The sequence below is a fragment of the Dermacentor variabilis genome, chromosome 8 (assembly GCF_050947875.1).
Source record: "Dermacentor variabilis isolate Ectoservices chromosome 8, ASM5094787v1, whole genome shotgun sequence".
Taxonomy (NCBI): Eukaryota; Metazoa; Arthropoda; class Arachnida; order Ixodida; family Ixodidae; genus Dermacentor; species Dermacentor variabilis.
Window position 1 is genome coordinate 149,723,185 of NC_134575.1, and position 14,326 is coordinate 149,737,510.

The following is a 14,326-nucleotide window of genomic DNA, read 5'->3' on the forward strand; positions in this document are numbered from 1 at the left end:
ACACTCATGCTTACTACTGCTTTGTTTAAACTGAAGAGTTGCTTCAACATTGCATTTCTTGCACGCATGATTTCACATAATGCTCGTAATTGCTGCTTAACAAGGTGCAACTACGCTATAAGACAATACAAACAAAATCATGACAATGAAACATTTCTTTATTTATTCATTTTATTCATTGGGTACCTGCTTCGCCATTCAGGCATTACAGCAGGGAGGGTACAACTCATATAAATGAACACTCAAAATTACATTCATAAAGCATGGAAGAAATCACCATTTGAACAAATACAGACAGTGTCAGGTGGTAGAGCATTCCAATCTCTTATAGAACATAGAACGAGTAGCGGAAAGCGTCGCTTTTAACCCTCTATTGCATGGCGTCCCATATTTGGCACATACCGGTTACCATTCTTTTTCGCGTGTGTGAGATTCCCAGCTGAGAATGTGATACCGTCAGAGTAAATCTCATAGTTATGCGTACTTATTATGGACAAGTGCTGCCATCTCTTGATTGATACGCAAAACAGAGGTGAAGTAGATTTTGGGATGCGATGTGAAACTCGGAGGGGACAAACACGAACAATTGGTTTTTTTTTTCTCAAAATTTCTACGGCAGAAACATAGAAAAATTATTTTGGCATATTTTTTGGCCTTGCCAATTCAAGGCAGTTGCTAGTTTTCTCAATTTCGCCTGCAACTACAGCAGAGAAACCGAAACCGGTGTATGCCATAGTTAGCACAGTGTGAACTTGAATTACAACATATGGTAACGTGCTGCCATCTGTTCAATAGCCCGAAGCTGCAGGTCACTCTATCGCAAGATGGAATTTTGACGATCGGTACGGTGAGGGCGAATTGTCTACCAAACAGCCGCCTGAAAAGTGAAAAGGAACTGAAATGTAAAGGACGTGGTGCTTCAGAGGCACTCACAAGCGCGATAGATGACGTGGAGTTATCGTGTGTGCGTTGATACGATAACCGCGCCGTGACATTTCTGTCGAGCTTTGTTGGGAGAGATCCAGGCCAAAAGACTAAGCGCTGGTTTACCTCCGCCAAGGTGTTTCGCGAAATTGATTGCCCCAGCGTAGTAAAGGTCCATAACAGGCACATGGGTGGTGTCGACCTGCTGGACTCTCTGTTTGAACTTTACTGCATACATATCAGATGTCGAAGAAATGGCACTTTCGAATTTTTACGCCTATGCTAGACTTATCGGTAGTAACAGCATGGGTATTGTACAGGAGGGTGCAAGAGAAGCTTAGGAGGAGACAAGTACTACCGCTGGTTCAATTAAAAGCAGAAATTGCAGAATGCCTTACCTCGCGTAACAAGTGCCTACCCAACTAGCAACCAGGAAGGACTTCTAGTCAGGACATCGAATTCCAGGTTCAAGTCAAAAAAGCACAGGGACCAGCGGCCGCTATGCCACCCAAAGACGACCGATCTGACCAAGTCGGCCACTGGCCAGAATTTGACGAGAAGAAACAAAGATGTAAGCGGCCACCTTGCACAAACAAGTCGTTGGTAAGATAGAGGAAGTGAAACATTCATCTGTGCATGAACGCAGCAAACAACTGTTTCATTTCATTCCCCACATCGCACTAAAAAGACCACCGTCCGTGAAGCTTTGTTTTCCGCCCATGGCAGCAAGAGCGCTCAGCCATCTTCATGGTGTGCCATATTTGGCACAAAGCTCTATCTTTATTATTACAGTCGTGTTTGTTCATTCAATCAATAACGAAAGCTGAAAAAATGACTTTCATAATTCATGCAATAGAGGGTCAAAAGGAATCTCACATATTTTTAATTTGTGATCTCGCCTTTTAGAAACATATGTGGGCGGCTGAAAATAGAATTACCAGGCTATCCCCGTATTAGAGTGGTATATGTTATGAAGAAATCTTGATCTGAGATTTCGACGACGGTGTTCAAGAAGATGCCAACTTAATGCTTTTTTGCTTTCTGTCATGCTAAGCATCCTGTCATAATTGCCAAGGACAAACCGAACTGCCCTGTTCTGCACTTCTGCTAGTTTATCTACAAGTTCTGTAGCATATGGATCCCAGCCAACAGACGCATACTCCAGTGTACTGCGCACAAATGTGAAATACAGTTGCTCCCTAAGTTTCTGTGGCAAGCTACTAAAGTTACGTTTCAAGGAACCTAATGCTCCGACAGCCATGTTCCTAACATGAGTAACGTGTCTGTTCCACCTTAGATCAGCAGAAAAAAATACACCTAAGTATTTATATTCTGACACTTGTTCAAGAGTAGCATTATTTATAGTGTTATGATTGCTGTCGTATGAGCTCTTCCCGGTAAAGGTGACGTGGACACTCTTTTTCTCATTCAGTGACATTTTCCATTTTTCACACCATGTGGCAATCAAATCCAAATCGTGTTGTAGTGCTTGTTGGTCAGATTCGCTGTTGATGACCCTATATACTATACAGTCATCTGCAAACATTCTAAATATTTATTTATTTATTTACATGTACCTTACAGGCCTTCGAGAAGGTATAGTGTAAGGGGGGAAATACGGTAACATATTAGTATGGAATCGGGACAGAAATAAACATCAGCATAATGAAAGGAGTACGCACAGAACATGGAAAATTAATACATTAGGAAATACAATATGTAGAGCAATAACAATAAATGGTAAACAACAACATAATAGCATAATAACATTGTAAACGTTTTTGCATGTTATACAGTAGTAAGTATTGTAAAAAATTGGGACCACTGAAATTCTTTAACTTGTAGAAAAAATGCAAGAAAATTACAAAAGACATGACATGTTTAGACGGTTGAAACGGCATATTGATCGGTTAGCAGATTGTGAAATGCAGTGTGTTTAGATTGGCATGCAATGGTATCTGGTAGTGCGTTGCATAAACGGACCGCACGGGGTAAAGCTGAAAATTAAATGCATGTGTGTGGCCATATATCCGGGTGTAGCTGAACTGATTGTACAGTCGTTGCAACGTCGAGGATGCTTTTTTCAGGTTTGATAAGGTTAGGCCAACTGCGTCAACAAATCTATGAAATAATAACAGAAGGGAAATATCATGGCGAGTAGTTAGTGATTGCAACGAAAGATCGATTTTTATTTGGGTTACACTTGACTGGTTACCATAATTTTTAGAAATGAAACGGCTCGCTCTATTCTGGATGCTCTCCAGGAGTTCGATGAGGTAATTTGGTGAGGAGACCATATACAAGAGGCGTACTCAATTTGTGGCCGTACAATAGTTACGCAAGCTAGTTTTCGTAGTGGTGAAGGTGCACTTCTTAAGTTGCGGCGCAGAAATCCTAATGATCTTGAGGCGTTAGCTGAAATGGAGGTGATGTGTTTAGTCCATGAAAGATTGTGTGTAAGGAGGACTCCTAAGTACTTATATTCTGTGGTCTGGTCAACTATGTTAGAATCCAGATGATAAGAAAAGTGAGAGTTAACAGTTTTTCGAGAAAAGGAAACTACTTTGCACTTCGACACGTTTAGGGACATGAGCCACGTAGCACACCAATCACTGATATGTGCAAGATCATTTTGGAGTGCCGCGTGGTCAGAGGGACAGTTAATCGAACGGTATACAATGCAGTCGTCAGCAAATAATCGTACAGAAGATGATATATTGTTCGGTGAGTCGTTAATGTAAATTAAACAGAGAAGAGGCCCAAGTACACTGCCTTTAGGTACCCCAGAGGTGACGTCAGACAGGCCAGAGGAAAAGTTAGCAACAACAGTGAACTGTTCGCGATTAGTAAGAAAATTACGAATCTATAATAGGGTTAGTGAGTCGAGTTTAATTGCTGAGAGCTTTGATATCAGGCGACTATGGGCTACACGATCGAATGCTTTCGAGAAATCCGAAAAGATGCCGTCAATTTGTTTATTACTGTTCATATGAAAGTGTAAGTCTGACGTGAATTCTAGTAGTTGGGTTTCGCAAGAAAATCTTTTTCGGAAAGCATGCTGTCAATGATGATCTAATGCCCGAAGTGATGTCATTAATGAACAACAAAAATAAAATTGGTCCTAAAGCTGATCTCTGGAGTCTCCCAGAAGTCACAGGTACGTATTCAGAGGAACATCCGTTGAGAGCCACAGACATGTCTTGAGCGAAGATACTCGGCAATCCATGCGATAACCTTCTCATCCAATTTGTAAAGTCGAAGTTTAGCGATCAGCAGACTATGCGTAACGACGTCAAAAGCTTTTTTGAAATCCAGAAATATACAATCAACAATTTGTGTCTTGTCGACTGCTGAGACTAGCTCATGAGTGAATGCAACCAATTGTGTCGTACACGAAAAACCCTGCCGAAACCCATGCTGACTAGGATGAAGAAGGTTATTGTTATCAAGATGAGACATGATGCAGGTATACACATGTGCCATAACCTTACATACAATGCTAGCTAAGGATACTGGTCTGTAATTCTCAACTCTATCCCTCTGTCCACTCTTATGAATTGGCACCACTCGCGCTAGTTTCCAATCACCAGGAACAACGCTGTCATTTGAGGAATTTTGAAATAAGCGACAGAAGTACAAACATAAGATGCCCGAGCAATTTATAAGGAATGATGTAGGGATATCATCCGGACCACGCACTTTTGTTGGTTTCAAACACTAATAATCGCTGGATGCTCGACACACTAAATACAACCTCAGACATTTCGCCGGCTCCGACCGGAAAATCAACTCTATTAACCCCACTAATGTTTGAATGAGTAGACTGAAATACTGATGAAAAGTATTTAACAAAAATGTCGACCTTAGTTGAGTCTTCATTAACAATTCTGTCAGACCAGTGCAAGCGTGGAACAGGATTGTCGTCCTTACCGTTTCTCTTCACATATTTCCAAAATTCCTTAGGATCGTCCACTAATATCTGTCCCAAGTTCGCAAAGTATGTGCGTTTAGCAGATCCAGCGAGCTCTCTAAAGCTACGTTTTAACTCAACTGTATGTGACGACTATCCGATTTCCTAGTTTTAATCTGCCGATAGATTCTTCTAATTTTTCATTATAAGGAACAGAGTCGACAGTGAAACCATGGCTTATCTTTTGCACGTTTGGAAGACAGAGTTCGAAGGGGAACAAAGTCATCTCGCAGTTCCAAAAGCTTGTTTTTAAGTACCCCCATAACTCTTCCACGTTTAATTCATCAGCCAATGTGTCAAAAGTAGGAAAATAAGATTCAAGTGCCGATTTTAGTGCAGCGTAGTTAGCCCTATTATATGCATGCACAGTTCTAGGAGGTTTTTTTGATACACACACATTCCTAAAGATAGTGTCCACTAAAATAACATTATGATCACTTATGCCAGGCAAAACACGTACATTTGATACAATGCTCGGTGCATCACAAGACAACAGATCAAGCACATTACCAGTGCTATCATTACGCGAAGGGTCTTTTACGAACTGATGGAGCATATCTTTGTGCACAAACTCAAGGAAAGCTGTATATTGACTGCCCGTTCTGTTCACAGATGCAAAACCAGCAAATATATTGTTACGGGGTTAAAAACAGTCAGAAATGTATTTACAGAATATTTAGAAAAATTGGAGGACGCTTAAGCTTCGCCTTCAAGAGTGGAACGCGATAGCGTTCCCGTCGACCCGCCAAGGGGTGTAAGACAATGGGCTACGGCGCAGCGACTACGCGCCCCGCATCGGACGCGGTGAGCGTCGAGCAACGCAGCGTTCGGCGCGACAACGAAATGTGCGCCTGAGCAAGCGACGCACGCCTGAGCCTTAGAAACAGCTCGTTTCTAAGGCAACACCGCGTTCACTAGAGGCGCTTTTGTACCGCTTTGAAGCATCGAACTCGTGGCTCAGTGCAATAAAGAAAAAAAACTCGTGGCTCAGTGGTAACGTCTCCGTCTCACACTCCGGAGACCCTGGTTCGATTCCCACCCAGCCCATCTTGGAAGTTGCTTTTTATTTATGAAGTGCCTGCCGTGATTTATCGCTCACGGCCAACGCCGCGGACGCCGACACCGACGACACCGGCTTTTCTGCGACACGAGCTCCTTAACGCTATCGCGTTAATAATTACAGCAGCTGACAAGATGGTAGACAGCACGCGAAGACCAGAACATCGTCGTCTTCCGACGATGATTAAAACATCTTCTTCGTCAGCGTGTCACATGACCCCCGGCGGCTGAAGCACCGGCTCGGTGCTGGTTAGGAGGCGGGCGAGTGATACTACTTAAGACGGGCGATGTGGACCACGTCGGAGCGATGGTGAGGCACGGTTGGCTCAAGAGGGGCGATTTCGTACGTGACGTCAGTTACTTGACGCAAGACACGGTAAGGGCCGAAGTAGCATGAAAGTAACTTATCCGAGAGGCCAACGCGTTGCGATGGCGACCAAAGGAGAACCAGGGCGCCCGGTGTGCAATGGACGTCACGATGGCGGCCGTCATATAAGCGCCGCTGATTGTCCTGCGACTCCACAAGTCGACGTCGAGCAATATGGCGTGTTTCTTGTGCTTTGAGGATGGCTTCACGGGCGCATTCGGGTGTGGAATTCAGACTAGCAGGCAGAACGCTGTCGAAAGGTAACGTAGGGTCGCGGCCAAACAAGAGGAAGAATGGAGAGAAGCCTGCGGTATCATGGCGAGACGAATTATAGACAAAGTAACGAACGGCAGCGCAACGTCCCAGTCGCGATGGTCATCGGAGACATACATGGACAGCATGTCAGTAAGGGTGCGGTGAAGGCGCTCGGTTAGACCGTTCGTTTGTGGATGGTAAGCAGTAGCAAGTTTGCGCTTAGTCGCACACGAGTGTAGAATGTCATTGACAACTTTAGAAAGAAAGTAGCGGCCTCGGTCCGTGAGAAGCTGTCGAGGGGCGCCGTGGTGAAGGATGACGTTTTCGAGAAGGAAGTCGGCGACATCGGTTGCACAGCTCGTCGGAAGAGCCCGTGTGATTGCATATCGGGTGGCGTAGTTTGTTGCTACAGACATCCACTTGTTTCCCGAAGTAGACGTAGGAAAAGGGCCTACAAGATGAACACCTACGCGGAAGAATGGTTCTGATGGTACGTCAAGTGGTTGAAGGCGACCAGCAGAGAGTGTGGTCGGCTTTTTGCGTCGTTGACAAAGATCACACACAGCGACATAACGGCAGACGTCACGGTATAGACCAGGCCAAAAGAAGCGCCGACGAACGCGGTCATAAGTCCGTGACACGCCAAGGTGACCTGCAGTCGGTACACCATGAAGCTGGGCGAGAACAGTCTGACGCAGATGCTCAGGCACAACGAAGAGTCGGGCAGGGCCGTCCGGGCGCATGTTAGAGCGGCACAATACACCATCTTGAAGTTCAAACATGCGAAGGGAAAGATCGGGCGTCGTTGAAGTGAGCCGTTGAATAAGGTGTTGCAAGGTGGCGTCCCGACGTTGTTTGGCTCCAATGTCGCGAAACGCAGCCAGAGAGAGAACGGTGACAGGTATGCCGGCCGCAGAAACGTCAGCAGGGTCGACAGGATGGCGCGACAAGAAGTCCGCATCTTGATGTAACCAGCCGGTCTTGTATACAACTGAATAGTTCTATTCTTGAAGGTGCAGAGTCCCGCGGCCAAGGCGGCCTGAAGGATCTTTGAGGAACGAAAGCCAACACAGAGCGTGGTGATCAGTGATGACTGTGAATTGGCGGCCGTACAAATAGGGGCGGAATTTACCCACTGCCCAAACGAGAGCCAGACACTCGCGTTCGATGATAGAATAATTGCTCTCCGCAGAGAAGAGAAGGCGGATGGCGTAGGCAATAACACGTTCCCGCCCTTGTTGTTTCTGTGCCAAGATAGCTCCAATACCATGGCCACTGGCATCGGTACGGACTTCTGTTGGAGCTGATGCATCAAAGGGAGCGAGAATGGGCGGGGACGTAAGCAGCCCAATCAGCTCGGTGAAAGCACCAGCTTGCTCAGGGCCCCAAAGGAACGCAGTGTCTTTCTTGAGGAGCTGATGGAGAGGGCGCGCAACGTTCGCAAAATTTCGGACAAACTGACGGAAGTAGGAGCAAAGGCCCAAGAAGCTGCGAACATTCTTGGCACATGTTGGCACGGGAAAGCCTTTGCCCATATTTTATCGTGATCAGCGCGTACACCAGAAGAATCGACGAGATGCCCGAGCACAGAAATTTCACGACGACCGAAGTGGCACTTGGACGAATTTAGTTGTAGCCCCACCTGACGGAAAAGATAGGATCATCAACAGGCACTCGAGGTGTGTCGTAAAAGCCGGAGAAAAAACGATCATGTCGTCCAGGTAACAGAGGCAGATGGACCCCTTGAAACCATGTAGGAGGGCTTCCATCATTACTTCAAATGTGGCCGGGGCATTACATAAACCGAAAGGCATCACTTTGAACTGATACAGGCCATCGGGAGTAATAAAAGCTGTCTCCTCGCGGTCCGTGCCATCGACGGCAATTCGCCAGTAGCCGGAGCGAAGGTCGATGGACGAAAAATATTTTGCTCCATGCAGGAAATCCAGGGCATCGTCAACGCGTGGTAGCGGATAGACGTCTTTCTTTGTTACCTTGTTGAGGTGCCAATAATCGACACAAAATTGCCAACTGTTGTCCTCTTCAACTAGTACAACAGGGGATGCCCATGGGCTGCAAGAAGGTTCGATGATGTCTCGAGAAAGCATCTTGTCAACTTCTTGTTAGATGATATGTCGCTCAGGAGCCGAGACGCCGTAGGGTCGCCGATAGATCGGGCTCGCATCACCGGTGTTTATTCGATGTTTTACGACAGATGTTTGTGCTAGAGGACGTTCTCCAAAGTCGAATATGTCCCAGTATGAGGCAATGAGGCAACGTAGTTCTTGAGCACGCTGGGGAGGAAGGTCGGGAGCAATCATTTCTGTTACGGCATTCAGGTCTGAAGGGATAGGGGGCGAAGCAGGAGTTGCACACGAGGAGCTGTCACAAGTGGTAGTCTCTGGCTGGCGTTTTTGCGCCAGGGATATTCCGCGCGGGAGTAGTTGTGTACAGAATCCAAAGTTCACAAGCGGAAGGTATGAAGTGTTGTCCGAAATGGTAACGACGTTATGCGAGAGCAGGACATCCAGATGAGGAGATACGATGCAGTCACCGTCTGGTACAGGTGGAACGGGGGAGACACCTATGTAGGTAACGGCATGGTGAGGGAGGCGAATATGCTCTGTGGAACATAGCCGTATCGGAGCACTATCGGGAGGGTCAATAGCAGCAGGTAGAGCGAGTTGCACAACACCAGCAGAACAGTCTATCAAAGCGGAATGTGTAGGCAGAAAGTCAAGGCCCAGGATGAGGTCGCGAGGGCAGTGCTCTAGTGCATAAAACAAAACAGAAGTATGATGGCCGGCGACACTCGTGCGGGCCGGACACATGCCAATAACGGCTGGTGTTCCACCATCGGCGACCTGGACCACAGGCGAAGGAGCTGGAGTGCGGACTTTCTTAAGACGATTCCGAAGCTGAGCATTCATCACAGATACGTGCGCGCCAGTGTCAATCAGACCCGTAAGAGGTACACCATCTACGCACACTGAATTAATCCACATACAAGGTTCTAACATATGAAATTTACAGAAGTGCAATATCCGTTTTCTGAAAGAACCGGCCGTGGTTGCTCAGTGGCTATGGTCTTACGTCGTGGCGAGTGCCTTGGACCAACGTTACTAGACTAGCTTCAGTTTTAAAACTCGGCGCCGTTGCGCGGAACCGCCACCTGCCCGCGCCTTCGTGGCGCTGCAGTCTCAACCAACTTCACTTCCTCACTAGCCGGCTACGCGGACGGGCCGGACTAAGCGCGCGGTGCAGCGTTGGTGTATTGTGTGGTTCGTTGTTGAAGGCGAATTTCAGCAAGCATGTAATCCGTGAAACTGTAGCTTTCGCCGAGTTTGTTGAGAATATCAGCAGACGATGCCGACGTGCTGCGCACCTGGATGCATAGGCGGCTATCGGAACGATGTCGACAGTTCAGCGCGCCACTTTTTCTGTGCTCCCAGCAGTGGCGTAGCTAGGTCGTCTGGCACCCGGGGCCCTTAGCTCTTCTGCCACCCCCCCCCCCCCGGGTGTAGTCGAGGAAGGCGAGGATATCGACAATGGTCGGGTGTCTTCAGACGTATATGACACCCCCCCCCCTCTACTGGCCCCGTGCACCCGGGGCCCACGGCCCCCCGGCCCCGCCTGTTGCTACGCCACTGGCTCCCAGCAATGCGACGCTTCGCTCGGCGTGGAACAGAGCGATTCCTTATGCCGACCGGCACACGCGCGCGTGCCACTGCTCCCGCGTTCGTCGTCGTCTTCCACAGCTGGCTGCGTTGCCGTTCATCATTCCAGCGTTGAATTTCACTTCGGTCATCGTAATGGGGAGGCAGTGTTTACGGGGGGAGGGGCCATTGCTTAAGGCAGTATGAGCCACTCATTGTCTTGCGTTACGGACAGAGTTAATTTTTGAAGAAATTTAATTTCAAATAATCGCAAATGGCGGGCGAAGGCAGCTAACCACGCCGCCGAGCAAACTCGAGACGTCGAACGCAAGCGACAACGGCGGACTGCAGGCATACCGTCAGTGACGTCGTTCTCTCCGTCCCAGCCGATTGTGTGTGTTACCTCATAATTGAGAAATACCTTAATGAACCCTCTAGGTTAACACGGTGATAAACACGGGCCGCACTTTTCAGCTTCGCTGGTTAACCATCTTCACGAAGGGGGAGAGCCGATGATTTTTTTTTTTGTGGCTTGTGTGTTCAAAGACTGACCTCATCTTTCTTTTTGTAGCGCTTCTTTGGCGTGGTGAGAAGCTTCGGTGGGGATGAAGAACATCCTACAATCACACACTTTGGCCAGATCTTCACGCTTCTGAGCCTAAACTGCACGAAACGTTAAGACGACAGGAAGAAACGCAGCTTCTGCGCTTCGCTGTATGCGTTTCTTCCTTTCGTGCAGTTTACCCTTGTTTCAGCATGAACCAACTGGCCCGATAAATCTTATTGCTGTAGGTGGATACCGCTTTCTCATGGTATCACTAATTCGGACAAGGGAGAACGCCAGCGAGCGTGAAACACGCGCAAACTGCCCGTCCGCACGAGCTCAAGGCTGCGGCGAGGTGTCTACACTAGAGCTCGATGGAACGGCGCTGCCATCTGGCGGCCGTCACAGAAGTGGCGAAACTGGCTCTAAGCGCGCGGGCGGAGAGTTTTACAACTGAAGCTAGCTAGTAACGTTGCCTCGGGCGTCTTCAGCCTGCCGACCATAGAGTTAGTGGAACAACTCTAGAGGAAAAGCTGGGCCGGAAAAGTGGGAACCTCTAGGGCGCCGCCCTGTTGCTACTGGTCAATGTGGCCAGCGCAATTACTATTGAAAGAGCTGAAAGCAAGTACAGGTCACCTTATGCTTTGTCATCTAAAAACGCATAGCTGATGGCTTTATGAAGGTGGTGCGTTAATATCATGTTTACAGAAAGCCATCGCTAAGTCACGATTTACGCATTCATGCAATAAAGAATGACGCGAATTTCGGTTGCGAATCTGTTTTTTGGATGCGTAGTAGTTTCGTACAGTTTAGGTTTGACATGCGATCGAGCGTCGACATCGGACGCTATGGCGCACTCGTGCCTTATGTGCCACCGAAGCCCCGAAGTGCTCTGGCATATACCTTCACATGTAAGTAAGCGAATGTATCTCCTTGTTGAGAGTATCACGCGAGTAGGCAGCTCTTGTGGTGCATCACAATCGTTTGAGAAGCGTCACAGTAGAGCATTTTTCTACATGCGGAGCGGTGTTTTTATTTGCAGGTTTCCCTTCAGTAGGAAATTGCTGGACAGGTGGACCAGCGCACCGGAACTGTACTGGCGAAGCCGCAAGCAACTCAAAGAATCTGTTTAATTGTTGCAATTTGAACAACCAAGCTTCTACAAAGGCCACAGCAGACAAACAGCCTGATGCCGAGTATTTCTGTGCCACGAAGTAATCAAGAGGCGAGTGCCTAATGCGGACGAAATCGAGTGCATCGAGACTTAGAACGGCAGAAAGCTCAGCTACTTGGTAAGGATTCATTATGCAAAACAGAGGTGAGGCGTGAAGACAGGACAAAGAGTAGAGAAGTGGGCGGCGCTCGTGTTGTTTGCTTGTAAATACTCTACTCTTGTGTCCTGTCTGCACGCCTCACCTCCGTTTTGCATAACGAGTGCATCAACCCACATAATAATAGCCTAGGCGTTTTATTAACTGTGCAATATTTTCAACACTTCCTTGCATGCCATTTCATGTGGAATATTTTTTCTGGTCACAAATTTGTGCAGCGAATCTATTTGCATGATCGACTCCGGGCCTGTGGGACCGTTCACTTGCACTTGATGCTGAGTCTTTTACATGTATCCATAAACCGCAGATATGCACATCAGATCCCTGCGAGCATTTTCAAAATTTATTATCTTAAACAACAGGCACATAAGCAATACTGACATAATCTCAAATACCACTAAGCAGCTGGGACACACTTTTGTTGAGTATACTCGCAGGTAAAAAAAGTAGATCATGGGGACAGCTCCAGCTCATTTTCCTTAAATCAGTGTGTACAAGGGGTATGCAAAGATAATGTTTTTTTCTCGCGCACCGATTATTTTGCTGTATAAGCAAGAGAACCCACCACGTTAATAATATGTGCTTTAATTTACCAAGTGAAACGAGTTACTTTTATGGCTCATTCAGTCATATCACACTTCAAGCTGCATTCATCAATCTTCAGTTGGATATTGCAAATCTTTAATGAAACATGTTTCCCTTTTATGCATATATGCAATGGCAAGCCCTTCCGTGTGTCACAAAGGTAAAGTTTAAGCTCTAAATTTTAGAAAACATTTCTAGTCAGAAACAAGCAAAAATGGTGAATGCATAGTATCAGAAGCCCAAGGTACAGAAATTACGAGAAGTGTCAAATGATTTTAAGGAAAGAGTCGTATTTGAAAATGCAAGACACTTTAGTGGAGGTCAAGCAAGGCAATATAGGTAGAATACTCTGCAAAATTATGCGAGTGAGGAGATGTCAAACAATGGGTCAGGAAATGCGTTGTTCTTCTGCAAAACAAAAGCTGATTGCCATTACATAAGTCACTTTAGCATCATGAGACTGCTGGTTGATAAATTCAGAAATAAACCAAAAAACAAGACACGCAAAAATAAAAAACAATTTAATGATGCTCTCTCCACACTGGGATAAATAAAAACAAACACATCACATCTAATGTGGACATATCAGACGCCTTGTGAAACACTAAAGAAAAAATTCAGTTTCGAGCTATGGCACTTGCCGCATAGATGTGGGTGGCCTTGAACTAATAGTGATAGTTACCACTGCATTTAGAAATTGAAAGCATTCATGCAAACAAGGAGGATTCTTTATATTTTTGGCTACCACTTCAAATGCCTCCACCAAGTGTTACAATGCTGCACGCAGCCATACTAAGGATCTCGCAGCAACACATGCAGGTAAAAAGCAGAAGCAGTCAGAGTGCTGGTGTGTACTGGACACTATGTTTGAAAACTTTTAGGCAAGAAGAGTGCAAGAAGCAGACATAACAACTGCATTTATTTCCATAATTCCCCATTTGAATGGCCTTTTCTTTTTGCTTAGACAATGACTACGCCTAGCCACAGCAGCTCCCTCATGCAGACTCCGCAAGCCAATAGGCCGTGGAGGCAAATGCAGGTAAGAGGCAAGAAGCAATAGCACTGGTATCGACATTCATCTAATTTCTCTTCTTTTAGGCGGCCAGCACACCTCGAACAGCCACTTCGACTGTGGGTGTGTCACCCTAGTCGCCAAGGAAACATTTGAGGGAAAGCGACAGGCAATGTGAACCGCCACTTCTCCATGTAAACGATATTCTTTCTCTCGGATGACTCCTACGCCTCGCCACGCCAGCACACCTGTGCACAAAGATGCTGCGGAGGCACGTGCAGGTCAGAGGCAAGAAGCAGTGGCACTGGTGTGGACATTCACCCAATTTCTTTTTCTTACACTGAGGCAGCCAGCACACCTCGAACAGCCACCTTGACTGCGGGTGTGTCAGTAGATTCCTGTTGTACATATGCTCATGATAAACTTCAGTAAGCTTGAACTTGATAATAAACTTGAAGGCAAATGGGACATTGATGCATTCTTTTCTGAACATTTATTGTACACATACAATATATGTTATACTTTGCAGTGCTAGAGAGCGTATTTTGAAGCTTCCTCCTATATTTTGCACCTTTAATTACGTATGTGTTTTGTGGTCTTTAATGCAGTTCATGTTGTAGCAG